Source organism: Mauremys mutica, chromosome 3, assembly GCF_020497125.1.
Source record: "Mauremys mutica isolate MM-2020 ecotype Southern chromosome 3, ASM2049712v1, whole genome shotgun sequence".
Lineage (NCBI taxonomy): Eukaryota > Metazoa > Chordata > Testudines > Geoemydidae > Mauremys > Mauremys mutica.
Window position 1 is genome coordinate 197,313,733 of NC_059074.1, and position 26,766 is coordinate 197,340,498.

Genomic DNA, 26,766 nt, shown 5'->3' on the forward strand with positions numbered 1-26,766 from the left:
GTTTCTGGAAATGTATTACATGGGTCTAGAATTTAATGCATGTGTTATTAGATAGTTGTTTGCTGTGTATGTATATAAGAGTTAATTTGTTTTTCTTTAAGAGGGAAGATGTAGAGATATGTTTGCAGAAGATTATACTTTACCTCATAAGTAAGGCTAAGATTGAGTTACGGGGATTTTTGGTAAAAGTCATGGACAGGTCACGGGCAAGAAATAAAAATTCATGGCCCATGATCTGTCCATGACTTTTACCAAAAATACCCTAGACTAAATCTCTATTTCCGGGGCCATGCTGCTCCAGAGGACCCTGGCTAGGGGTGCGGGAGCTGCTCAGTGCTGGGGGTTGACTGCCCCCAGCCGCTGGTCTCGGGGACCACTCTCTGGATGGCCCCCCAGGGGCTCTGAAGTCAGCTGCACCAGCTGCTGCGGAAGTCACAGGGGTCACAGAAAGTCATGGAATCCATGAAAGAATTGCAGCCTTACTCATAAGGGACTGTGTTGTGAGCGTGGGAATTTGGGGGGTGCTGCGCAGGCGGAGGGGAACACTACATGGCTTTGTGCAGCAGCTCACTGCAGATGCTTTCCGGTTGTTTTTTTTTTAAAGATTTATTGCTTTCTCATTCACTGGTTTGTTATTTAATGAACCCCAAGATCGTTCCACTTTTCTGAACCAGGACCGTAGAGCCTGATCCTGCAATAGCTAGCCCTCTCAACGCTCAGTAGGTTGAAAGTTGAGAATGCCCAGCACCTTGCTGATGACACAAAGTAACTGACACGGTAAGGTATACACATGCCAGCTGTGAAATATGTCTATAACATAACTGAACAGAGGTAGGCCCTTTGTTAAGGTTGAAGATAGGTTGCTATTGTGAATCTTCCCTAAAAAAACCAAAAACTTAGCACACCTTGACATTTGGTATGCCATATTTCATCCATGGGAAGAGAGGGGGCGCAGGAGATCTCAGGTGAAAGGATAAGATGTAGGGAAAGGAAAAAGGGAAAAGAACATGTGAGGGAAGGGGGTAAAGAGGGAAGGAACAGATGGTTTGGGGCTGGCAGTAAGCAACTAAAGTGAGTTTCTAGATATTCTAATACAGGGATCGGCAACCTTTGGCACGCGACCCGCCAGCGTAAGCACCCTGGCAGGCCAGGCCAGTTTGTTTACCTGCCATGTCCACAGGTTCGGCCGATTGTGGCTCCCACTAGCCACGGTTCGCCTCTCCAGGCCAATGGGTACTGCGGGAAGCGGCGGCCAGCACATCCCTCAGCCTGTGCTGCTTCCCACAGCCACCATTGGCCTGCAGCGGCGAACCGTGGCCAGTGGGAGCTGCGATTGTCCGGACCTGAGGACGTGGCAGGTACCTGAGGACCTGAGGACGTGGGTGCTTACCCTGGCGGGCCACGTGCCAAAGATTGCCGATCCCTGTTCTAATATTTGGGTGAGGATTGTTTGTTTGGGGAGGTATTTGTAAGAGAAAATGTAATTTGGGGTGATATTAGCTGAACCCTGATGAATCACACTTTCATCCTTAGCTCTCTGTAACAACTTTTATTGTAGTTTCTGAATTAGCATTTACGTTTATTATTTGTCCATTTAGATGTGGAAAAGCACTTCTGGGCAGCTGTAATAGCAGAACACTCTGAAGTAAGAAAGAGTTGGTTAGCACTCAAGCACTTGAAATGTGTTAAGTGGTTTAAAAGTGGTGCAACTTGAGCTCCGGGTGAAAGTGTAAGTAGAGACCTGGCATATCTGACAAATGGAATTTAGATATACAAGTTTAACAAGTGTACAGTAATGCAGTTGAATGTCAAAACAGAAATGAGATATGCTGCTCTTGGAAAGGCAATTTTTTTTAAAAAGTGTACTTGAGATGTTAAGAATGCATATTTGATTGCTCATTAAAGTGATTATTGTTTTAGAACTGGATTTTTAAAATACATCATGCTGCATCTTTGGGGTTTTTTTCATCAAAGCCATTTGAAGTGGGAGTTTTAAAATAAAATACGCAACCTTTGAGTTATTTAATTTGAAAAGAAATCGGTGCACCTCAGCGACTGGAAGTTCAAAAAGGTAAAAAGCACTTCTTAATAATGAATAAATGGTTACATTAATATGAAAATAATAAAGCTATAACAAATGTTATCCTGTATAATTAGGCGGACAAAAACCTCTCAAAGAAAGCTAAGTGTAGTTTCAAATGCATTTCACAGCTTACTCATAGAAGTATTTCTCACCATATGAACTTTGACGTTTTTATGCTAACCAAATGGTTAGGAGTTTGTTTTAAAAGTGGATTGCAGAAACAAAGTCCTCCCAAACCTCTAAGACTCAAACGTGTGACATGGATCCTCTTTATATGTGATAGAAGCCCAAAATGAGACATACAACAGCAAAAAAGAGACACCCATTCATATCCATGAGGTTTTAAAATCAACCTATAACAAGGTTTAACCCAGCTCCTAACTGTGTGTGTGTGTGTGTGTGTGTGTGTATATACACACACACACATTACATGTTACAAACATACAAAACAGGGTCCCCTGCCTTAATCAGATTGGTCTTCTAGATCAGTGCTTCTCAAAGCCGGTCCACTGCTTGTTCAGGGAAAGCCCCTGGCAGTCCGAGCCGGTTTGTTTACCTGCCACGTCCACAGGTTCGGCCGATCGCGGCTCCCACTAGCTGTGGTTTGCTGCTCCAGGACAATGGGAGCTGCTGGAAGTGGTGGCCAGTATGTCCCTCGGCCCGTGCCGCTTATTCACATCAGCTGTCCTTACTCGCTACAAGTAAAGGGTCAATATTTCTATTTGCATGAACAAGGTCTACATGTACAAATAAAGTTGCAGGACTGGACCCTAAATTAGGGCCTGACCCTCTAAATCCTGTCAAGAATAAATAAATAAATAAATAAATAAATAAAATTATTAAAATTCCATAGAAGTCAATATGTCCAACAGAAAAGGCCAGTTTCTCAGCAGCTCTGCTCCGATTTAGCCACCTAAATAGGTATACTGGGTACTGAGCTCTTTTGAAAAACTGTCTATAAAGGTCACAACGGGAACTGCTGGGTGCTGAGCTCTTCTGAAATCTGTCCCTTATTTAGGTGCCTAAATGGGAACTTCTGGAAATCTGTCCCCAACTATGCGTACCGAGCTCTTGCAAATCTGTCCCTGAGCTCTTCTGAAAATCTGGTCCCAAGTGCCTGCAAGATCCCTTCCCCCGCGACTTTAAACAACTCAACGACAATAGACAGTGGTGGGGAGAAAAGGGGTCAGGACAAGAGCAAACAATGTAAAGCTATTGTTTTGCAAAGAAAAAGATTCTGCATTTCTTGCTAATAGTTTACAGGAATTAACAGTGAAAAAAATTCAAGTTGTGTTGGGTCCAAAACGAATGATGTATTTCATACTGTGATTCAGATGGGAAATACTCAGTGTATGATATAAATATGTACACAAGCACGAACAGAGTGGCCTGCATTTTAAAAACTGTTCCCATTCTGGGAGATATTACTGGTTCCAGCAGGAGTCCCCATTTTAAGTACAGGGAATACCTCTTCAGCTCAAAATGGAAGAAATTGTCAAGATGTGCCCATTTCCTCCTTGGGCCAACAAATGTGGAATGACTTTTCCTTCCAACAAAATTACACCAGCTTGCATATGCTGTGTCAGGATGTACCAATCCCACATTGGTGAGGCGAGGGTTAAGGAGTTGCTCTGGACACAGGAAGCCAAAGCTTCTCACCCCTTCTGGGCATGCTCTGAGTGAAGGGAGGATTCAAAAGGGGGCAAATCAGCTCAGTTGGGGACGACTGAGCAGGTGAGCAGTTGGGTGCGACAGCCTCCTGCAGAGGAGCTGCCAAGGCAAAGGCCCCACTGTCAAGCCACTGCAGACCCTTCATCCGCAGGGACTGAGAATGCTGAATTATGGCAGACACCTTTCTGAAACCAAAGGAGCTGTCACGAACACTCATATGTGTGTGACCTAGAGGCTGAGGCCTATTGTCTACACTAGTAGACTAAGGTTTTTGCACTATTGTTACAAAATTTATTTACAACAGTTTAGCTTAATCCAGTAATTCACCAAAGTAAGGTACACTAATATAAGTGCAGTTTAAACAAGTTTAAAGAGCATCAATATAACTTACTTGATTTTACATTGATTTAATGACACCAATGCACCTTCTTCTAGTAAATATAAGTTCTGCAAGTACTAATGCTCAGTTCCCCATCCTGTTGGCCCAGGGAGCAAAAGACCAAGAACAGCAAGGCCAGTTTACCTTACTGGAAAAAGTTGAGGACAGAGTTACACCTAACTTTTAATTTTCAGTCTTTTTATTGTTTCAAGATGGGCCTAATCAAGGTTTCCCACGAGGCCCTAGCTAGGAGCAACATATTGTTCTGCTACCCCAGAATGAAGATCATGACTCTCAGTTACAATTTACCTTATTGGTTACCCTTTGTTTCAGAAGGCGTAACCTGTCCCGGGTCTCTATCTGGGACAGGGTATTTTCCCCAGTGTGCTGGCTAGCACATCTATGCTAGCATTGGAGTAATGGAACCAAAGCTTTATGAAATCCCTGTGCTGTCAAGCCCACTTGCACAGAGGATGGATGTGATGTTCTGCAGGAGCTGCTCTCTTCCCCACACCACTACCCAGGATCTCGGTTGTCCAAAAGGAATATGCCTGTGCTTCCTTCCTTACTCCCTTCCACTGTGCAAGCCAGGCCACAGTCTGGCCCTATGTTTGTGCAGTAGTAGATCCTTGCAGTAGTAGATATCACCATCCATTCTCACAGTGAAGGGATACGCTCAAACCTTTGCAAGTATTAGCAAATCTTCTGTTTCATTTTCATTCTAACAGCAGAGCCACAGGCACCTGTAATATATTTTCCCTCAACCATGCCAACATACCTAACTCAGCGCCCCAGCATCCTGCTACAGACTTTGTTCTTGGAGGTAGCAGGACTTGGTGAGTTTGGTCTGTCTGAGGATTGTCTGTTTGGCTGGTTATTTGGTCTCTGTGTACAGGCTGTGTAACTGGGCCATGGGCTCCTGAGTAAGCCCTTGAAGCTTTGCTCAGTGCCTTGCTAAAGGCTGCAAAGCTCTAGCCCTTGGAATTTTGATCAGCCCAACTGTTTGAAATCTCCAAGTGGTTAATGATTCCCTGGTGGTGCAGGGCAGAGCTGAGCTAAGCAGGGAAGACTTTGGTATAAAAGTTGATAGTAATAAATAGAAACCAGAAGTTAGACATTGTAAAAAATTGATAAGGGAACCCAAGGGACACAAGGATAAATCTGTGGCCAGCAGAGTTAAGGACAATAAGAATGAGTTCTTTAAATATATTAGGAAAAAAAGAATCCTGACAATGGTATTGGTCCATTAAGAGATGGAAATGGTAAAATTATCAATAATAAAAAGAAGCTACTAAATACTGAAATTTTTAAATCAGCAGGTACAGATAACTTACATCCAGGAGTTTTAAAAACGCTGGCTAAGGAGCTCTCTGGACCATTAATGTTGTATTTCAACAAGACGACGGGAAGTTCCAGAAGATTGAACAAAAGCTAATATTATGCACATTTTTAAAAAGGGTATACGGGTTGATGAAGTCAGCGTGACTTCGATCCCAGGCAAGATAATGGAGCAGCTGATATGGAACTTGATTAATAAAATAATAAAGGAGACCAATGTAATTAATGTCAGTCAACATGGGTTTTATGGAAAATAGATCCTGTCAAAATAACTAGATATCTTTTATTTTTAATGAGATTATAAGTTTGGTTGATAGAGGTAATAGTGTTAATGTAATATACTTAGACTTCTGTAAGGCATTTGACTTAGCACTGCACAACATTTAGATTACAAAACTAGAACGCTATAAAATTAACATGGTGCACATTACGTGGAATCAAAACTGGCTAGCTGATTGAAATGCAATTAAAAACACGGAACAGTCATTGAGTGGGTGTGTGTAGCGAGAAGGTGTGGCTGTCCTCAGAGACGGATGTGGAGGAGGCGCCACAAGCCACCTGGTGGGTGGAGCCAGGAAGACCAGGCCCCAGACACCGAAAGCAGAGTTGTGGGACAGGAAGAGAAAGAGTAAAAGGCCGGCCCTGCAGCTCAGTTGGGACGCTGCAGGAGTGGGATGCTGAGGAGAACCACGCCTGCCCCAAGGGCCTACATGAGCTTCCCGAGACCCCTGCCATTCCCGATGCTGAGGAACTGCTACTGCTACTCTTGGCAATGTATCCTGGGGAGACTGAGGACAACCCCTGGACGCAGGTACACCTGAGGGTGAGAGTGGGAAGTAGCCTAGGGAGACTAAACAGTCTGGTTAAGAGCTGGTCTGATACAAGATCAACATGTTGTGGGCGGATCCCCACTGACCTAGTGGCGGACCACTCTGCCACTGTTAGTGCCCTGGGCTGGGATGCGATGGAGTTGGGCGGGACTGCATCCCTCCTGCCATCCCACCCTGGGGTGGCATACTCCCCATCCTGAGGCCATGGAGCTTGTGCTCCTCAGACACCCCTGCCAGAGCCCCATAAGACCGTGCTTGGTGCTCACCCCTTCCGGAGCCCCATAGACCGTGGTTGAGGTTACAGCTCTGCCTGACTGCAGGCCAGAGCTCTGATTATTTACTACCCCACCTTACTTAAAGGCTGGGCTTATAACTTAGTACTGCTCTGTCCTGATCACCGGCCAGAACCCAGACTGTTTGTGGCCCATCCTGCTTGAAGGCCGGGGCCCATCGAGTACCGCTAATCCCCCCAGTCTTTGTTTTGAGCATACTCTAGCAGACCAGACTGGGAGGAGGCAGGGCCTCCCTCAAAGGCGGACATGGAGGGATGGCTCCGCCTGCCTACAGTGTGTTTCTAGTGGGATTCCACAGGGATCAGTTCTTGGCCCTATGCTATTTAATATTTTTATCAGCGACCTGGAAGAAAACAAAATAATCACTGATAAAGTTTGCAGATGACACAGAAATTGGAGAAGAGGTAAATAATGAAGAGGACAGGTCACTGGTTCAGAGCAATCTAGAACACTTGGTAAACTTGGTGCAAGCAAACAATATGCGTTTTAATATGGCTACATGTAAACGTGATCATCCAGGAACAAAGAATGTCGGCCACACTCACAGGATGGGAGACTTTCTCCTGGGAAGCAGTGACTCTGAAAAGCATTTGGCGGTCATGGTGGATAATCAATTGAACATGAGCTCCCCTTGTGACACTGTGGCCAAAAAGAGCTAATACGATCCTGGTATGCATAAACAGGGGAATTTTGAGTAGGAGTAGGGATTATTTTACCTCTCTATTTGGCACTGGTGCGACCACTGCTGGAATATTATGTCCAACTCTGGAGACCACAATTTAAAGATGTTGATAAATTGGAGAGGGTTCAGAGAAGACCCATGAGAATGATTGATTAAAGGATTAGAAGACATGCCTTATAGCCTTATAGACTTAAGGACCTCAATCTATTCATATTAAAAGAGAAGGCTAAGGGGTGGATTGATTACAGTCTATCAATATATTCATTGGGAAAATATGGTCTTTTCAGTCTAGAAGAGAAAGATATAACAAGCCAATGATTGGAAGTTGAAGCCAGACAAATTCAGACTGGAAATAAAGCGTACTTTTTAACAGTGAGAATAATTAACCATTGGAACAATTTACCAAGGGTCATGGTAGATTCTGACAATTTTTAAATTAAGATTGGATGTTTCTTCTAAAAGATCTTCTCTAGGAATTATTTTGGGGAAGTTCTCTGGCCTGTGCTACACAGGAGGTAAGTCTAGGTCAGAGGTGAGCAAACTGTGGCCCGCAGGACCCTCCTGCCTGGCCCCTGAGCTCCTGGCCTGGGAGACTCGCCCCCGACCTCTCTCCCACTCTTCCCTCTCCCCCACAGGCTCAACGCACCACACCGCCGGCGCAATGCTCTAGGCAGCTGGGCAGCGCAGCTGCTGAGACTGGCCTGACCCGGTGCTCTGTGTTGCGCGGTGGCATGGCTGGCTCCAGTGGTGGCTCTATCCAGTTGGATAGAGGGTAGGGGAGTTTGGGGTGGTAGTCAGAAGGCCAGGGTGTGGATAGGGGTCGGGGCAGTCAGAGGGTGGGGAACTGGGGGGTTGAATGGGTGCAGGAGTCCCAGGGGGCAGTCAGGAAGGAGGGGGGGTTGGATGGGACAGAGGTCCCGGGGCAGGAAGGGGGCATTCAGGAATGAGAGGAGGGGTTGGATGGGGCAGCGGGGGGCAGTCAGGGGTGGGAGTTCCGGGGGCAGTCAGCGGACAGGGAGCGGGGGAGGGTGGATGGGGCAGGGGTACTGGGGGGCCATCAGGGAATGGGGGGATGGATGCGGCAGGAGTCCTGGGAGGGGCCATCAGGGGGCCAAGAAGTGGAAGGAGGGGGATAGGGGCTGGGTCACACCTGGCCCTCCATACAATTTCTGAAACCAGATGCGGCCTTCAGGCCAAAAAGTTTGCCTGTCCCTGGTCTAGGTGATCATAATCGTCCCTTCTGACCTAGCGTCTATGACCATGAAAAAACAAGTTACAGAAGAGCTTCTGAAAGGTGTTGCAATCCAATGGGTCCCCCGTATGAGTGCAAAAAGTTCTATGCAGACAGACCCCTGCAACCTTACAGATCTCAGCTGAGGTCAATGTGGAACCCCTTGCCAGGCTGGGGTCAGAAATGATACCTACATGCACACTCTTATTTTTCTGCCTATTTACTGTGACTTTCTTGGATCTTCACTAATTCTTTACTATCTCAGATTGATTTGTTTTTGTTATAGTAGTAAAGATCAACCAGGGGCAGATTTATTTAAATACTCCCATGTCACCTTTTAACAAGGTATTCAAGGCGTAGTTACCATATGGCACAACACTAAAGAATTCACTAACATTTCTTTTGTTTAAAGAGCTTACCTCGTTTAGATAAATGAGACAGATTTGTCTAATCACTGCTACCCTACATAAAATCAAACTGCTTTTCAAATCTTAAAGTCTACCTGGCTCCAGTGGTGGCTCTATCCAGTTGGATAGAGGGTAGGGGAGTTTGGGGTGGTAGTCAGTTCTTATGATAAAATAGATACTACTTTAGGTAATGTACTGTAAACTGGAAGGCATCCTTATCGTCACATTACAGTGACTGTCAGAAAGAGCTGAATTTTCAGAATGGCTAATAATACAGAAATTGTGTTTCATTGTTATTTTGGTTTGTTTCTTTTGCAGTGGTTCCTCCTCATCCAATCATCTGGGTCTGTCTCTTACACACTGCCCTCAGTTCAACAGGAAGTCTGATCAACATAGTGGTACCCCCAAAACTTTTACTTTTTGATCTTCCATTAATTAACACCCATTCTGTTAATTAATTAATTAGTGATTTCATCCCACAGCTTGCTTGGAGACTGAGCCACACACTGCTCTGTATAACACGCTATAAGAAGACACTCCTTGCTGTGAACGATCCACACCTTCCTCTCCAGGGACATTAGGGTGTCTTCTCAGTTTTCAGTGTTAGATAAAAATTAAACTTGGATGATAAAATCTGGTAGTATGGAAAGCACTGCCTATCTATCTATGATACTTATATGGTCCCCCCGATCAGTGTAGTCTCTGGGTGCCTCACAATCTTTAATGCATTTATTATTTCTCACAATCATCCTATGAGGCAGGTGAGGTATTCTATACATGGGGAATTGAGGAACTAAGTGACTTGCCCAAAGTCACACAGGAAGTCTGTGTCAAAGAAAGGAATTGAACCCAAGCCTCCTGAGGTCCTAGCTAAGGCCTAACTGCTGGATTATCCTTCCTCCTGCACTATCTTTCAGCACAATTATAAGGGGCAATGTACATCAGCCACTTTCTGGGCTAAAATCCTCCATACCATGTTAGGTTCAAGGTCTCTCCATTATAATCTACAAAAGATGTGTTTAAAATAAAGGATCTGGATTCATCTTTGAAATTGACCCTTCACATTAGATAAAATCAATCAGATTATCAAACTGCAGAGCTGGTCTAATTTAGGGACACTCTATAGACTTATGCAATAGCTTCTATGGTGATCTTGGTGATTAGAGGATTGGGAGGCTTGAGAAGAGGACATGCTAGCCTGCCTCCTGCAAAATTCCTTCCAGGACTATGCAGGAATGCATGCTGCAATGTAGTGCTGCCACCCTTTGAAAGGTTGCAGAATGCACTTCTCCCTATGCCAGAGATTAGAGTTGACATTTGTTGATCCACAGCTATGGATTTCATGGGCCCTAAACCTGGGCTCTATATAGGGTGACCAGACAGCAAATGTGAAAAATCAAGACAAGGGGTGGGAGGTAATAGGAGCCTATATAAGAAAAAGACCCCAAAATTGGGACTGTCCCTATAAAATCAGGACATCTGGTCACCCTAACTCTATATAAAGTAAATCAGCTCAGGTATAACTGTATATAATGAAACGACAGGTAACAGGAACACAGAAAAAAAGAAAAAGCTGTGTCTCTAACACTTCAAATGCTTCTGAATGGTAACTTTTGTTAACAGTTCAAATATATTCATATACATAGTTCCAACACTCCTCAGTACAGCAAATACTTCATTTAGTGTTTGCCTTGCAGTTTTTGATCCACTACAGTTCTCATGGACTGCAGGACAGTTATTTCTTATCTGCTCCAGGAGTGTTGCAGATGAATTACTGCACTACTAGCCAGGTATTATTGCCAGAGGGGATAGCTTAGTGACTTATAAGTCAGGTTTGAAATCTCTCGGCTCCCCAAAACCACACATTCAATTCCTAACAGGGCTGACTCAGTCTTTCATCCCTCTGAAAAAAGAAATTGAAAAGCTGTACACTTTGGAGTCGTTTACTTGGAGACCTTAAAATGGAGGTGGTGTTCTAAAAAACAATTTTGCTTGTTTCCTTGGTCAAAATTGCCACGACCACTAGTGTACTGCATGGTACGAAACTGCTAGGGTCCTCCACCGCAAACACTGTGGTAGTTAAATAGCACTGTATGTATATTATTTAGAAAGCATTTGGTGATGCTTTCAGAATGAAAAGTGCTGCATAAACATAAAAGGAAGACTGGACAGGACCAGCATCACTTTCTTAGCCAACTCATTGTTAGCTAATAAATCTTTGAGGATTTGCTGCCAGATTGATACTTAGAAGCAAAATAAAGTTTAGATCCCCTGTACTCTCTTTTTATGAAATTCCCAACATATTCAAGATTGTGTTTGCCTGCAGAGTTCTAGAGTCTGGCAAATACAGCGCAATCATTATCTCCACAGCCCATAGGTTTATTGAGTGGAATTTGATATAATATGTACCGTGTTCTCTCTTCAATATTAACAACTAGTGTTCACGGTTATGGTCAGAAACAAAGCTCCTTAGACTGGGGTTCTTTAATCATTCAAGGAGACCTACAGTATGGATATTCTTTCATCCTGAATTGTACTTCCAGAAATCCATACTCTTGTCAGTGGTCTCAGAATTTGAGAATTAGTTTTTAATTTGCCTGTTTTGAAAGATGCTTACATCCTTTCTTCCAATGAGATTAAAATAGTCTGCAAAGTTATCACATTGAATAGGGCAACTTCTTGTCAAGGTCACTCAGCCCCAAAGTGATGATGTTTTTAAAAATCTATTTCTAGTCTTCTGAATTGCTTGAGTACGTCTCATTTTACTAATCTAAGGAGGAGAGGATGTTCTTTAATAGGCATCTAACCTATGGGAGTTTCTTGTATCCTGAAGTAGGAGGCTCATGCCCATCTTTTCTTCAAAACATAAACTCAAAACACCTTCAGAGTGTTCGTGTAAAGTTCCACTAAAGACTTTCCTATATCGGATCCTTTCAGAGGAATCAGAAGCTGTAACTTAGGCCACACTGGTTGTAGTATAGACTATCCCCTCTAACGGACAAGTCTGGAAAATGAAAAGTGAACAAAACTTCAGAATCTGAATTGCATTGTATATCCTGCATAGGATATGAATACATGGGGAAAAAATAGATAGTGGACAATTCTGGTACCCTTATGTTAAATATTACCTTAGCTCAGTGAGTAGCCCTACTGAAATCAATGGGACTTAGTTTAAAGTGACATGCTGATCATTGTGAATAAAGACAGAAGAATCAGGTTGTATGTTTTATGGGGCCATTTTTTAAAAAAAAAGTGTATATAAAGATCAGAAGCTGTTGATAAAATTAAAACTTCAGCACAACTCAATGCTAATATTTGTAAAAAACCATACAGACTGCATCACTTATAGTGTGATCTGCTTTGGGGCACTGGAATGCACCAGGGAGAGATTCAGGAGGCACAATCCCCCTTCCCCTCCAGCTCCCTAGCACTAGTGCAAGTTGGGTGTGGTGTAGCTTGTTTTTGTCATCATGTCCTGCCAACTGCTGGCTTCAAACCACAATTCCTGGCAGAGAAGGATAAAAGCAGGATCTGCCCACTGACAGTGGGAGGAGAACTAGGGTAAAGCAGTTCCAATGCTCCTCTGAGCAAAAGGGACTTCTGTTCTGCCTGGCCCTTATGCAGAGGATGAAGAAGGGGATATTTGCTTGTGTCCTCCTCCTTTCTGTGCACTGGTCCTAGACACGAATCTCTCCCAAAAATGTGCTTCAAGAGGGAGTTATTAAAAGATGAGACTGAGAAAGAACATAAATGTATATTATTGTAGTATTGCATTCAACTGTGAAAAAAAGATTAGTAGCCACGAAGGTTTTATGCATCCTTAAGCCAACTCTGGTGTTCTAAACACACTCATAATACACCTATATGTTATACTTCTGTCACTTAGTTTGAATCGTTAATGTCGGGATGAAGAAAGCAGTCACACTTCCTAGGTAATTACTGTATATCTATTAAAATGAAGTAAGTCTATTGAAAATGCTTGTTTATTCCATATTCATTCTGTTAATGCATATCTTTTCCTTCATTATATCTAGGAAAATGTCAAGCTGGCTATGTTGGGGAAAATCAATAATTAACTAGCTTTACAGTCATTACCTCTAATAACACACATTCTTCCTACTTAATAACACAAATTAAATCCAGTGAATTAAAATTTACACTAACAGAGAAACAGGAGCTTGACAACTACTAACCCTCACAGTACAAATTTATTGGTGTGAAGGTCATGACGTTACAGGTTGAGTTCAATGCAGAATATTTCATATATTATTTTGGGTAAAAGTGTTTGCATATGTGGGGTAGTGGAAGATGCAAGATAGAAAGTAGTGAGAAACCATCTTAAACAGCACTTATATGAAAATAATAGACATCCCTAAATAGAGCTCAAAGAGACTGTAATCAATTTCAAGTAACGTAACTAAATATTTTCTCTCTCATGATCTAATATAGGATACAAAATGTTAAATTTGGAAGTAGATCTAACATGAATGTAAATATATAATTATATTACATTCATGTTAGATCCACTTACATTTATATATTTAACACTTTGTATCATATATTGAATTCAATGCATACAGGACAGGATACTAAGTGTTTTTCACAATAAAAATTATTTGAACACCTTTCCTTTCTTTATCTATTAATATATAGATATCAATATCAGAAAACTGATTAAGCTGTAAGTGTAGATAAGGACAAACCATGTTGAGCATCAAGGCAGCTAAGCATTGTTAAATTGTTATAGTTCACTTACCTATTGTTTGTAAGGCCCAGCAGGTCTCTAACCGAGGCCTGCCAGGTAGTGAAACCTCCATACTAGGGCCCAGCAGCAGCTATAACTATCTCACACTCCATGACACATGACCTGTGGCAGACACAGACCACAGGAAGTCCCACCTCAAGGCGTTCAACAGGCAGCAGCCTCATGGATTCTGATTGGCTCCCCATCATATATAAACCCAAGGGATGTTCCAGGAAGTGTCCATGCCACACTGCTGTAGCTGCCATGACCATTCTTGTTCTTGAATGCCTGGCTTAGAGGGTGGCTTGATTTGGATCTTGCCTCCTGACCCAGACCCTGATCCTTGGTATTGACCCCGGCCTGTAACTTGACTATGAAGTCCTCTGCTACTCAGCCTCAGGTCTGACCCTGCTCTGACCTTTGGTCCTGACTGCCCTTGTGAGGATCCTGACGTTAATCTCTGTGGCTCAGCAGCAATGGTTCAGGTTTATCGGGAAGACAAGGTCCAAATTTCTAACACTCCAAAATATGAGGTGTTTGGAGTTTTACTTTGGGCCTATCTCTGGCTATTAATACTTTAATGAATGCTAAATTATAAAGAGATGGCTTAGTCGTAGGGTGTCATAAGATGGCCCATTTTTATAGGGTCAGTCCTGTTTTTTTCACAGTTGCTATCTGGTCACCCTACTTAGGCATGATTGTTGAGCTATATATGTTTAATATTCTGTATAGAAATTCCAAAACACGTTGGCCTTGTTTACACTATGGAAATTCCCCTTCCTCCAAAACAAAACAAAAAACCCCAAACACACCAGGCTGGAATCACAATGTAGGCATGGCCCTAGCAGCCATTTTCAAGGTCACCTCTCTTAACATATTAGGTTCAAGCCTTCTCCCATTGTAGCAAGTGAGGAGTACTGCCATTTAAATACATGGAGTATTAGAATTAGGCCCATTCACTGGAAACGTGATGACTCCAAAAAATACCTTTTCTAGGTTGGTGAAAGGGCAGTGCCATATCAGTTTATCAACCAGCATTACCACAATCTACATAGTCATGCAATTATCATACTCCAGGGAATAACTTTATCTCTTTAAGCCTTCACTAACCCCATTGCTCATACCTGAGTAATGATGGAAGAGCCCTTGGCACTGTGGGGGTGAGGATGCCTTTATGCCACCTTTGTGTTCCCCCAATCTTTGGCTGATCCTTTGGTGGCCAGTTATGCTGGCTCTGGGGCTGCTCTGTGATGGGGACAGGTGGGTGTTGCACCATTGCTAATGCAGCTGAGGATCTGGGCCCATGTATTTAGCTGTCCTTCCCTGTCGCTTAAACCAAAGACTGAGTAGGCAATGTGATGTGGCCGCTAAAAAAGCTAATGCGGTCTTGGGATGCATTAGGCGAGGTATTTCTAGTAGAGATAAGGAGGTGCTAGTCCCGTTATATAAGGTGTTGGTGAGACCTCATTTGGAGTATTGTGTGCAGTTTTGGTCTCCCATGTTTAAGAAGGATGAATTCAAACTGGAACGGGTACAAAGAAGGGCCACTAGAATGATCCGAGGAATGGAAAGCCTGTCGTATGAAAGGAGACTTGAGGAGCTCGGTTTGTTTTCCTTAACCAAAAGAAGGATAAGAGGAGATATGATTGCACTCTTTAAATATATCAGATGGATAAATACCAGGGAAGGAGAGGAATTATTTCAGCTCAGTACTAATGTGGACACGAGGACAAACGGATATAAATTGTCAGTCAGGAAATTTAGGCTTGAAATTAGACGAAGGTTTCTAACCATCAGAGGAGTGCAATTCTGGAACAGCCTACCGAGGGAAACAGTGGGGGCGAAGGACCTCCATGACTTTAAGATTAAGCTAGATAAGTTTATGGAGGGGATGGTATGATAGGATAACGGGTTTAGTCAATAAGTCAATAACATGCCACAATGGTAATTAGTACAAAGGATCAATGATAGGATATTGTTAGCCTTTTTCCAGAGGGTCTGGCTGGAGAGTCTTGCCCGCATGCTCGGGGTTCAGCTGATCGCCATATTTGGGGTCGGGAAGGAATTTTCCTCCACGGTAGATTGGCAGTGGCCCTGGAGGTTTTTCACCTTCCTCCGAAGCATGGGGTAGGGGTCGCTTGCTGGTGGATTATCTGCTACTAGAAGTCTTTAAATCATGATTTGGAGCATTCAACAGCAGAGTCAAGGGAGAGAATTATTTCAGGAGTGGGTGGATCGGCTTATGTGGCCTTCATCTTGCAGGAGGTCAGACTAGATGATCATAATGGTCCCTTCTGATCTTGAATTCTATGATTCTATGTGATTCTATGACTAGACACTCCTGTTCAACAGCCCCAATAAGCCACTAATGTTCACTCCTTGCCATTCAACATTAACCAACATCATACTATTCTTACTGAAAAACAAATCAAAACACACACATCTGTTGATATCTAGGATGGAGGAAACAAATGTATGTCAATTTTACTGAAATTGTGATACTGGGCTACGTTTTACTACAGTTAATTCATAGAATCACTGTAAAGATTTCTTTGAAGGTTAATAAGGAAGAGCCTTTAAAGTGAAACTGCATAGGAAACAGGGTAGCGGGACAAGACAGGTGTGCTGCATTCTCATTGCAATTGCCTTGCCAGGCTCAGTATCCCTCTGGTTGGGACTGCCACTCAGAAAATACTGCCTTGGTTAATATCTCTGGTTTTGGCAATGGAAAAGTATTTCTTTAAGACAGGTTTCAGAGTCAGTTCTGCTGCCACTGAACTAGAGGAAATTGTTCTGCATTAGATAATGGTAGATAATGGTCTTTCAGATCCTCGATATACTTTCAATATTGCAGTGTTCGGGAAAGGCTAAAACGTGTGGAGTGAACTGGAGCAGAGCGAACTGTAATCATAGGCAGAAGAGAAAAAGAAATGAAAGGACCAGAGACATCTACTGTGAGAAGTACAGCATTATCTACCAACACTTAACATAACTATCATACACTGCACAGCTTAGACCTTTTTAAATGATTTTTTTCCTTGTACGCTCCTCTCTACTCCCAAATAAAAATAATTATAAGAAAACACCACTAAAATGGGAATAGTCTTTGACTGCTATCCTATAGACTGTACGTTGAGAACACCAGCAAAATCACTGTCTCTTGACCTACATGGGAAGTTATCCTATTATTCGGAGGTAGCACAGGAAAAGAGAGAGAAAATGCTTTACCCTGAAACATTTGTGAAATAATACAGACTTGCTATGTGCTAAGTGAACATCTAGTACTTCTATTTCAAATGCAGGTTTTTCACTTAGTGCCCCACAGTATATAAATAACAAATCCAGTAAAAACACTTTAAATGAAACTGAAGTTGAATTGTTTCCATCTTTTGGATTTTGTTGCTGGATAGACGTTTACATTTTCCTTGACTGTATCTATGTTCGTCTAATCCATTATTCTCACCCAGACTGTAAATTGTACATTAATAAAGGGTAAGTGGCAACAACTTCTGAACTGGTGCCCTGATTGTATTACAAGTGGGAAATGGAATTGTACCAGTCTTTAGAAAACATTAACACTATTTGAGGTTTGTAGGCAATGAATTATCCATGAATCCTAAATTAACAACTGATAACTGAAATACCTTCTTTTTACCATGTCCGTATAAACTATTTAGAAAAGCCACATCTTCTCAGATCAGAGTTAAATTGGCATCAACTATCTGATCCTGAAAATAAACTTCTTTGATGTTTGGTATTTGTGTCACGTTACTTTACTTACACTGTGTTTCTGTGCGTCATCTCCCCCTCATTTAACTCAACAAAACAAAGCCCTTTTATTTTCTGACAAAATAAACATTATTTAGTAGGATGGCACGTATTCACTTCAAAAGAGCTCTAGCAGAAATAACCAGAGTGGTGGTCAAGATGTCTGTAGTATGATAAACTGTCATAAATTTGCTACATTTAGTACCTCATGGAACCGATAGGTATTTTGATTTATAGAGGTACAATAACTTTTAGAATTATGGTGTATAACTATTACTTAGTTTTAAATGATTATAGTGAAACTTAGGAATTCCTTCACTCACATGGTAAGCCTCAGTCATAGAAGAGCCATTCAATTGTTATAAAAGTAAAACACAAAGAAAACAGTTATTTATGTAGCTTATTATTATTTATTTGCACAGTGCTGTACAAGACCTAAAACAAATGAGATCCGCCTGTCCTGTAGAAATAATAATCTTAAAGACTGATAGAGAAGAGACGATACACTGGGAAATCCAGAGGAGGGAATAACATTAGTTATTACCTCCCAGATGGAGAAATGCACAGCAACCACAAAATCAGTTTGCTGAGTATTTAACCAAGTCCAAGTGTTGCACTTACTTGCCTTCTAAGCCAGTTTCTAAACTAGATTCATTCTGGTTCATTGGGTATTGGTCCCCAGTGCAGATATTTCCATAGACTTAGAGGCCCAGGATCTTGGCTATGACTAAGGGGAGCACAGCAAATTGAGGGTAAGTGCACTTGTGTGCTGGGCCAGTCCCCCAGCAGAGCTTAGCACATGTGGAAGGCTGCTCTTCCTTATGCTGGCTTTCAATGACCAAAATGGACCGATGATTGCTGGGGATCAGAAGGACATAGTGAAACTCCAGTCACACCCCCTATACTGTACAAAAGTGGGAAAGGAGCTCACAGTGCCACTAGAGAATCTCACTACACTGGCTGCCTATCCTGGCAGCACAACACAACATGGGTATACTTGTATTGCACGATCCGGGCAACCGTCTTCATCTCACTTAACTCAGACCCTGGGTGGAAACAGCAGGGCTGCTTCAAGTCCTGAGTGTGGTAAGGAAAAGTTTTGTTAGAGAGAGAGGCCTTCTCAGGGCCGGTGCAAGGATATTTCGCGCCCTAGGCGAAACTTCCACCTTGCACCCTCCCCCGTCCCCAAGCCCCCGCCCTGAGGCGCCCCCCCCGTGGCAGCTCCCCACCCTCCACCCTGAGGCGCCCCTCTCCCCCGCCCCAGCTCACCCCTGCTCCGTCTCAACCCCGAGCAAGCCGTCGCTGCTTCACTTCTGCCACCTCCCAGGCTTGCGGCGCCAATCAGCTTAGGCGCCGCAAGCCTGGGAGGCAGGAGAAGTGAAGCAGCCACCAGGGGCGGCTCCAGGCCCCAGCACGCCAAGCGCGTGCTTGGGGCGGCAAGCCGCGGGGGGCGCTCTGCCAGCGCCGCGAGGGTGGCAGGCAGGCTGCCTTCTGCGGCTTGCCTGCAGAGGGTCTGCTGGTCCCACGGGACCAGCGGACCCTCCGCAGGCAAACCGCCGGAGGCAGCCTGCCTGTCGTGCTTGGGGTGGCAAAATCCCTAGAGCCGCCCCTGGCAGCCATGGCGTGCTCGGGGAGGAGGCAGGGCAGGGGTGAGCTAGGGCAGGGAGTTCCCCTGCGTGCCGCCCCCCCTTATTTGCTGCAGGCGGCCCTCCCCGCGCTCCCCTGCCCCAGCTCCCTCCGCCTAAATGCCGGCAGCGACAGAGGCGGCCAGAGATCCAGCCGCCGCGGTCGCTGCTGAAGAAAATGCCGCCCCCCAAATCCTAGCACCCTAGGCGACTGCCTAGGTCACCTAAATGGTTGCACCGGCCCTGGGCCTTCTGGTATTGAAAAGTTCCTTCCATGCCGGAGAAAGTTAGATTCTGATTCCTTTATGTAACAGCTACTACAGTCCTTATCTCTAACATCTAATATACTCAGGAGACATACAACAGACATTCATTTTTGCCATTGGGCTGTTTGTATGCATTTTTTCTAAACATTGTGTCACCCCTGAACAGCAATTCAGAGACCCACTTTTCAAACGAAAGTGGCAGCATTACTGCTCTCTTTCCTCTCCAGTAAACCGAAAAGACTTCTAATAAGACTCTTGATTTGATCCTGCAGCTTATCAAGTTAGTCTTGTACAATCTGTTTTCCTTCACTATTGTGGTGACCAGAAAGGCTCTATGAGCCCATTTATTTTGCAGTATGTCAGATCTCAAATCTAATTTATCTCTACAGTCCTTGGTACCAAGTTTCTAAGGCAATCAGTCTTGTAGTGAACTGGTTATATTTTTGGCCCAAAACAATATATTTTCTTTGTGATCTCCTGCATTAACACAAGCACAGCATTATTCTGCCATTTGTTGCAGTGTGGGAAAGTAAGTCCTGAGTCAGTCAGTTTGCCAGTTCATGCATCATGGTTTTACCTCAGGTCCGAACTTACCACTTCTCATTGAGCTGTTCATATTGCAGAACCACTCTTTAGCAATCCTTTTCTCAATAACTCTCAATTTCAGGTGAAAGGAAATTTCTAATTTTTTTTACAATATTAAGAAAGTAATGCCAAAACTGAGTTCTCTTAGAACATGACCTGATGCTAAGCCACGCCCCCAATTAGTTTTTTTAAAGAAAATAAGAAGAAAACCAGTTTTTCCAGATTTTCTCTTATCGTATTAAACGTACACTTCTCACAGTTGCAGCAATACACAGTATATAACATTAATGCTTCCAAACATGCTGGCGTTGGTAGAAGGCTTAGGCACTTACTTGAGTGTGGGATTTCTGGCTGGCTGGCATGTGTGGTGGAAGATGAAGGATTTAAGCTGTATTTGTTTGCTGACTGACAATTAGATGGGGTACTGCTAAGAGACCAAAGGAGGAGGAGGGGAAGCACAGGTGATGCGGCTGGGAGCCGGAGGCGTGGAGCGGGCTAGGGCCGGGTTGCTCCACTTACCGCCACCCAGTGAGTGCAGGGTGCCCGACCCCTGCTGCAGTCCTCAGGGGAAGGGGTGGAGTGGGGGCAGGGCTGGGGTGGATCAGGGGTGGGAAGAGGCGGGGCTGGGGTGCCCTATGCAGGAAATGGTGTCCTATGCAGCTGCGTACTTTGCGTATGGGTAAGGACAGCCCTGCTGAACAGTATACTTCTCTGTATGGCAAGCCCACTCTCATGTTTGGATAGATATCCTTTGGTGTGAAGCCTCTGGACTCCAGGACTATTATCTGGCACTTTCAATATAGCAATTATATCAGCTCTGTGAGGTTTACATAGCACTGAAATTGGACCCCCTGGAGGATGGCAGCCTTTTCCTTCAATAAATGTAATCTTTCCTATTATAAACATACGCAGGTTTTGTAATATAAAACTTTTTCAGGCACACATTGATGTTTTCCCTCATGGCCTAAATTGTAGAAATTAGCTAGTTTAAAAACTGTCAAGATGACATAAAACACTTATTTTATCTGCTTGCTACTTCACTGCCAATGGGCAATATTGTTCACAAACAGTCTATGTTCAAACTGATACTGCCCACAGTAATGCAAACCCACAAAGCCAAAGGGCAATTAATGTATTCTAAACACACCATAAAGTCTAACCACATGTGCAGCTGCACATTAAAATAAATGGAAATATTTTCAGACCGCAAATTAAGTAACCAGTACAACTGGAACTAACTTTAAGTTGAATGCTTATTGGACATAAAATTACATAGTGGGTAGTGCTGTTGGAAATGTCTTCCAGCCACACTGTTTTTCAATGGAAAATTAGGTTTTTGATTAAATAATTTGTTTGCAAAAAGGGTTTGTTTTCTGTGGAAATTTTCTGATTTTAGTAAAAAAACAAAACAAAACACCCCAAACACCAGAAAATTGACATTTTCGAGCCAGAAAATGAAAATCTTTGGCCATATCCTGAAAATTTTAAAATGCCATCTCAGTGTCTCATGAGAGTTGTACTTCGGTTGCTTCATGCTCCCATTTTCTTCTGTTGGCTGGGTTCCACAGCTGGACTACATCTCTCATGATGCACCATGGTCACGTGACTCCCATATTGCATTGCGGCATCTCAAACAGGAGAGATCATGGTGTGATATGGGATATGTAGTCCAGCCAGTAGAGGAAAATTGGGGCACCCAAACTACAACTCACTAAGACACTGTGGTGGCATTTCTGAATCAAAATTGTCAGTTTCCAAATTTTTGCTGAAAAGTCTAAATTTTCCATGAAAAAGCCAAGTTTTCCAGTCAGCTCTAATAATTGAGTTTCAAACAGGCTCAACTGAAAATGTGCATTGCTACTACATTTGGTCCACACAGTTGCATACCAATCATCACCCTCTTGCTCATTAACATCAGACCCTTTGCCATCTGCATTGCCTGCAAGCCATATTTAACTTCATGTTCCCACTTCACGTAAACAATGGCCACCGCAACAAAAGGAAAACCAGCAGCAAATGAAAGCCTATTTTAACTAATGCAGTTATGTTAATTATATTAAAATATGAACAATTCCTCCCCCACCAAATTTTCTTTTCCCCTTTCCTATGCACTCAACATTAAAATCATAAATAGCCTTTGTTATCCTCACTAATTCACCCCCCACCCAATATACATGGTATGATGAAAACACATGAGATTGTTGGCACATAGAAAAAAAATGAAGCTTGCGTGTTGGACATAATTAGAATATGGATAAATTATCAGCAGATTAGATCCAGATGAGATGAGGTTCTTTTTTACAACTACGGGCCCACTCTTGAATACTGTCATGCAGTTGAGTAATGCTTACTCAAAGTAGTTCCACTGAATTTAAGGAGGTTCTCACAAGAGTAACACACATAGAGTCCAGGATTATGTTTACTGTGTGTGATTCACACTGTTCCATGATGTTTCACACTGTTTCTTTTTAAAAAAAAAGACTTTATTAGTTCAAAATTAAATTTCTCAGTAACTCAATTTGTGGAAAATGGAGACAAAACATTAGAAACGGTGTTTTCAAATCAGGATTACTATACATGCAAATGGCTCAGCTAAGTTTGGACACGTAATTAGATATCTAATTATGTGAGAAATAGAATTGCAGATTGCAATGTACACGATCAGGTCCCACATTTGTGAAGTGTAATAGTGTCTTTGAGTAGTTGGGGGGTGGGGGGGGAGTTAAACTTTTCATGCAAATAAGTGACTGATGGAAACATGAGAAGCCCAGCACAGTGTGTGAAGGTGTTGACTCAGTTTCCGGATCCCCACAGCCCTGCCAATTCACTATGATTCTAGCATCGCTCCTGCAGCTGACAATGCTGTGGCAGAGCCCTGGTGTGTAAAATGTCTACTATTTCAGATGTGAAACTTTCATAGTTTCATAGAGTTTAAGGCCTGAAGGGACCATTAGATCATCCAGTCTGACCTGCATATCACAGGCCATTACATTTACCCAGATACCTCTACATTAAGCCCAAAACTTTAGTTAGATTAAAGCATTTCAGTCCCCAGGTCACTAAACTTTTGCATGCTACAGGCAAAACACAAAAGAGACAGAAGTGTCGCCAGAGCCCGAGGCCCCTACAAAGGCAGGGACTTCACTAGGTGAGATACACCCAGATGACACCAGCGGGTGATCAATGCCCCATGCTGCAGAGGAAGGCACAAATCCCCCCTCACCGTGCAAGGTCTCTGCCAATCTGACCTGTGGAAAAATCCCTTCCCGACCCCAAAGCTGGCAATCAGCATGACCCTGAGCAAGACACATCAGCCAGGCACCAAGAAAGTGGATTTTCTAGGCCACCTCAGTGAACTGGTCTACTCTGTCCAGTATTCTATCTCCAGTTGTAACCACTCTATGATGCTTCAGAGGAAGCCAAAAAAAACCCAAATCAAAAAATCCAACGTTCATCTAGACAGTTGTGCATGGGTGAAAAATTCATTTCTGACCCCTGCAAGACAACTGACTGAAGACCTGAAGCAAGAGATTTGATTATGGACATTATCTTCATACAGCAAGTGGTGAGGGAAATGCAGACAGTCCTGTTCTTCCAATGGTGCATGAAGGAAGGAGCTGAACAGGGAAACTTCTAGATTCACAGATTCCAAGGCCAAAAGGGATGATTACAACCATCCAGCCCACTCCCCTGCAAACACCAGCCACAGAATTTCTCCCAGAAGTTGGATTAAAGCATTCTTTTAAAAAAAGCTATCTAAACTCATTTTAAAGACTTAGGGTGACCAGATGTCCTGATTTTATAGGAACAGTCCTGATTTGTGGGTCTTTTTCTTATATAGGCTCCTATTACTCCCCACCCCCGTCCCGATTTTTCACCCTTGCTGTCTGGTCATCCTATAAAGACTACACAATGGTAAATCTACCACCTCCCATAGTAAGCCATTCCAGGGTTTAATTAACCTCAGAGCGAAGAAATTGTATCTAATTTCAAGGCTGAATCTATCTAACTACTTATTCCAGCCATTGGATCTTGTTATGCCATCTCTCGAGACTGCCAGTTGTACCATCTTTTAATCTGGACAAATAGCTAATTATTATGGGCTAGAACAGGAAGTCACAGTCTCCCTCCTGGGTTCCTTCCTGTCTCAGGGAGGGAATAAACTGCACCCAGTTTATTCTCCTCACAGCTAGGCTGATGCTCTGGGGTAGCTATGCTGCTTGGCACATTGGGAAGGGGAAGGGAGGAGTGGAGCCAAGTCACATCCCATGCCTTGGTCTATTCACTCCCCACCATCCCACTCACCTGCATGGATGCAGGAAGAGGTGGGAGACAGGGAAACAGCAGCTCTGCAGAGTCTACCTATTCTTGCTGCTACTTATAATGGCACAAAGGTATAAGGGGATCCCTATGCTGCCATTGTAGCTGGGCAACAATTCAGCTGGCGGGAATTCCTTTAAGATCACCAGAAAGGGGGTCTTTCCTAAACATGATTCTTTGGAGGTAAAAATCTGTTTGTTTGTTTTTAAACATTTCACACAAACCTTCCTGAGTTGCTGGTGAAACTGAGGCCCGAATCCAACTAGCAAACTGTAGGATTTGACAAGGGATGAATAAAAAGCCACGTTCAATGTATAGTAATAGCAATATTTTGCTGTTGATAAAACCTATGCATTTTTTTGAAGATGTTTGAGAAAATCTTACACTGTCCAAAATGTGAAAACCAGAAATTAATAATTTAACGTGGTTCTAACAACAAATTAAAAGACCTTTGGATTAATCTAGCCAACACATACCATGCTTTTTGCCACAGGACTTGGACACTTAACATTTCTTCCAACATTTATGTGTAGGAAACATTACCATTATTTTCCTAAGGAAATTTAAAATAAATCTGGCCCCTTGTACTTTTTTTTCCAAACCAAACACAGACAAATGTAATTCGTTATTTTTAAATACACTGAATACATTTTGAAAAACAATTTTTCTAATTTGCTTTGCCCACAAAAAGATTTTAAAATGTTACAGATTGATCAACTGAGTGACAGCAATAGCAAATGCAGCTGGCACCCCTATTCAATGTGTATTCACAACCCCAGCCAAATTCCTCTTCATACGGTTGTGTTTTCATTTACTTCTTGAGCATTTTGTATCCTGTGGCACCAGCATGAGATTGCTGCAATTGATTGACTTAGCTGATGCCCAGGGTTACAAATTAACAACAACAAAAGAGCGCTGACAAAGGTGTGTGATGGGAGGAAAGGGGAACAAGGAGATGAGCCTTGGCACAATGAATTTGTTTAGCTCGGCAATTGCAGCAATGCCAGCTGTGTCCTAATGGAAAGATCAGATGTGTTGGTGATATATAGCATATATGCAGACGTGTGTGTGTGCATGTGAGAGAGAGAGAAGGGGAAAAATGGCCTACACATCACGTGGAATCTTTCCTGATTTCCCCCGGGAAAGACTGGCACTCAGTTTTTAATTTCCTTTTCACATCTCTCAGGGATACCTCTTAGTCTGAAAACACTAAGCAACACCTCTTATGCTATTTGGGCCAGATTTTGCCACACTTAGACACACACAGTAATATCTTACTGTGAATAGTCCCCCTGTAATAAATGGGGCTGATTCATGGAATAACGTACTACTCCAACATAAATAAGGACAGGAGCATTTGTCCCTTAATTTGCAATCTCCAGCCACCAATTTTTCCAAGTATACAATAGCTGGACTGGCAAAACACCACCAACAGATTTGTTTCTTCTCTGTAGTGTCTTTTCTTTCCTAGTCCTCTTTGACTTCTCTCACACGAATGCTTATGTTATTCCTGTTTTCAAAGAGTTTAGCTTGGCCACCAGATTCCACACCTGCTCCCCATCTTCTCTTGTGCCAATGCTTTGTGGTAACTGGTATTTTCCATGGAAAGAACAAAGCAGAAGTCACACCGTAACCCCTACTTGTTCTTTGCTAGCTCCTGGAATGAGCTGAGCTCCCCTGGGGATCTTATTCTATCTACTACAACAATAAGGACTACCAAAGCCTCCTGGCATCCTTGGAGTCAGATTTGGGGACAGCATGGACTAGAAACTCCTGATAAGCCTCCCGTTTGGCCTCCTGCATGGGGTGATATGGACAAGGAGTCGGAGGGGACAGCCTGACTCAGAGACATGGAGACTAGTTTAGTTTCAGTTTTGATCTTTGAGTTTAGGAACTGAGAAAATGAAGTAGAACAGCTCAGAGAATCTCTAACTAATTCCTCCTCCTCACAGAGGGAGTCTATGACCTAGTGCATGGATCCGGTAATTCCAGCCCTGCAGAGACCAGTTGTCAGAATGGCAGAGATCTGACCCAGTGCCAGTTGCCAACAGCCAGCCAAGACCTCCACAGGATTCCAGATCAGGGAGCCAGGAGAGATCCCCACCCCACCCAGAGGTGAAGACACAGTAAAAGGGACCTTTTTGCTTAACCCAGCGAATGTACACAGTGGGGCAGTACTTGTCTCCAGACTCATCCTCAGTGTAAGATCTGCCATGGAAAGTGCCAGGGAGGCAGCTGGCTGGTTAGGAAGAGTAGTGAGATGGGGAATTGGTTGATGTTTAGAACTTATTAGTTAACATCAACCCTAATTTTCCTGCTCTCAATGCAGTCCCTCCCCCTCTGTTATACTGTTACTTTTGAACTTGTCATTTCTTTGCTGATTGTTGTGGGGATGTACTTTATTGGTTTTGGTTTGCTGGGTTTATACTCCCTGCCAGCAGTGATAGCATTATTCATTTTCCCAAGGCACTGCATCCCTTGTGTCTCGGATACAGTAAGGAACCACCCTGGGGGAGGCACCAATCATCACAAAAAAGAACCTAG

At 43.2% G+C, this 26,766-nt stretch overlaps 1 protein-coding gene across 3 annotated transcripts in view; it reads right to left on the reverse strand.

Annotated features, from left to right (window-relative positions):
• Positions 1 to 26,766, reverse strand: part of MACROD2 (mono-ADP ribosylhydrolase 2) — a 1,343,640-nt gene that overhangs the window by 184,214 nt on the left and 1,132,660 nt on the right. The window lies entirely within an intron of this gene.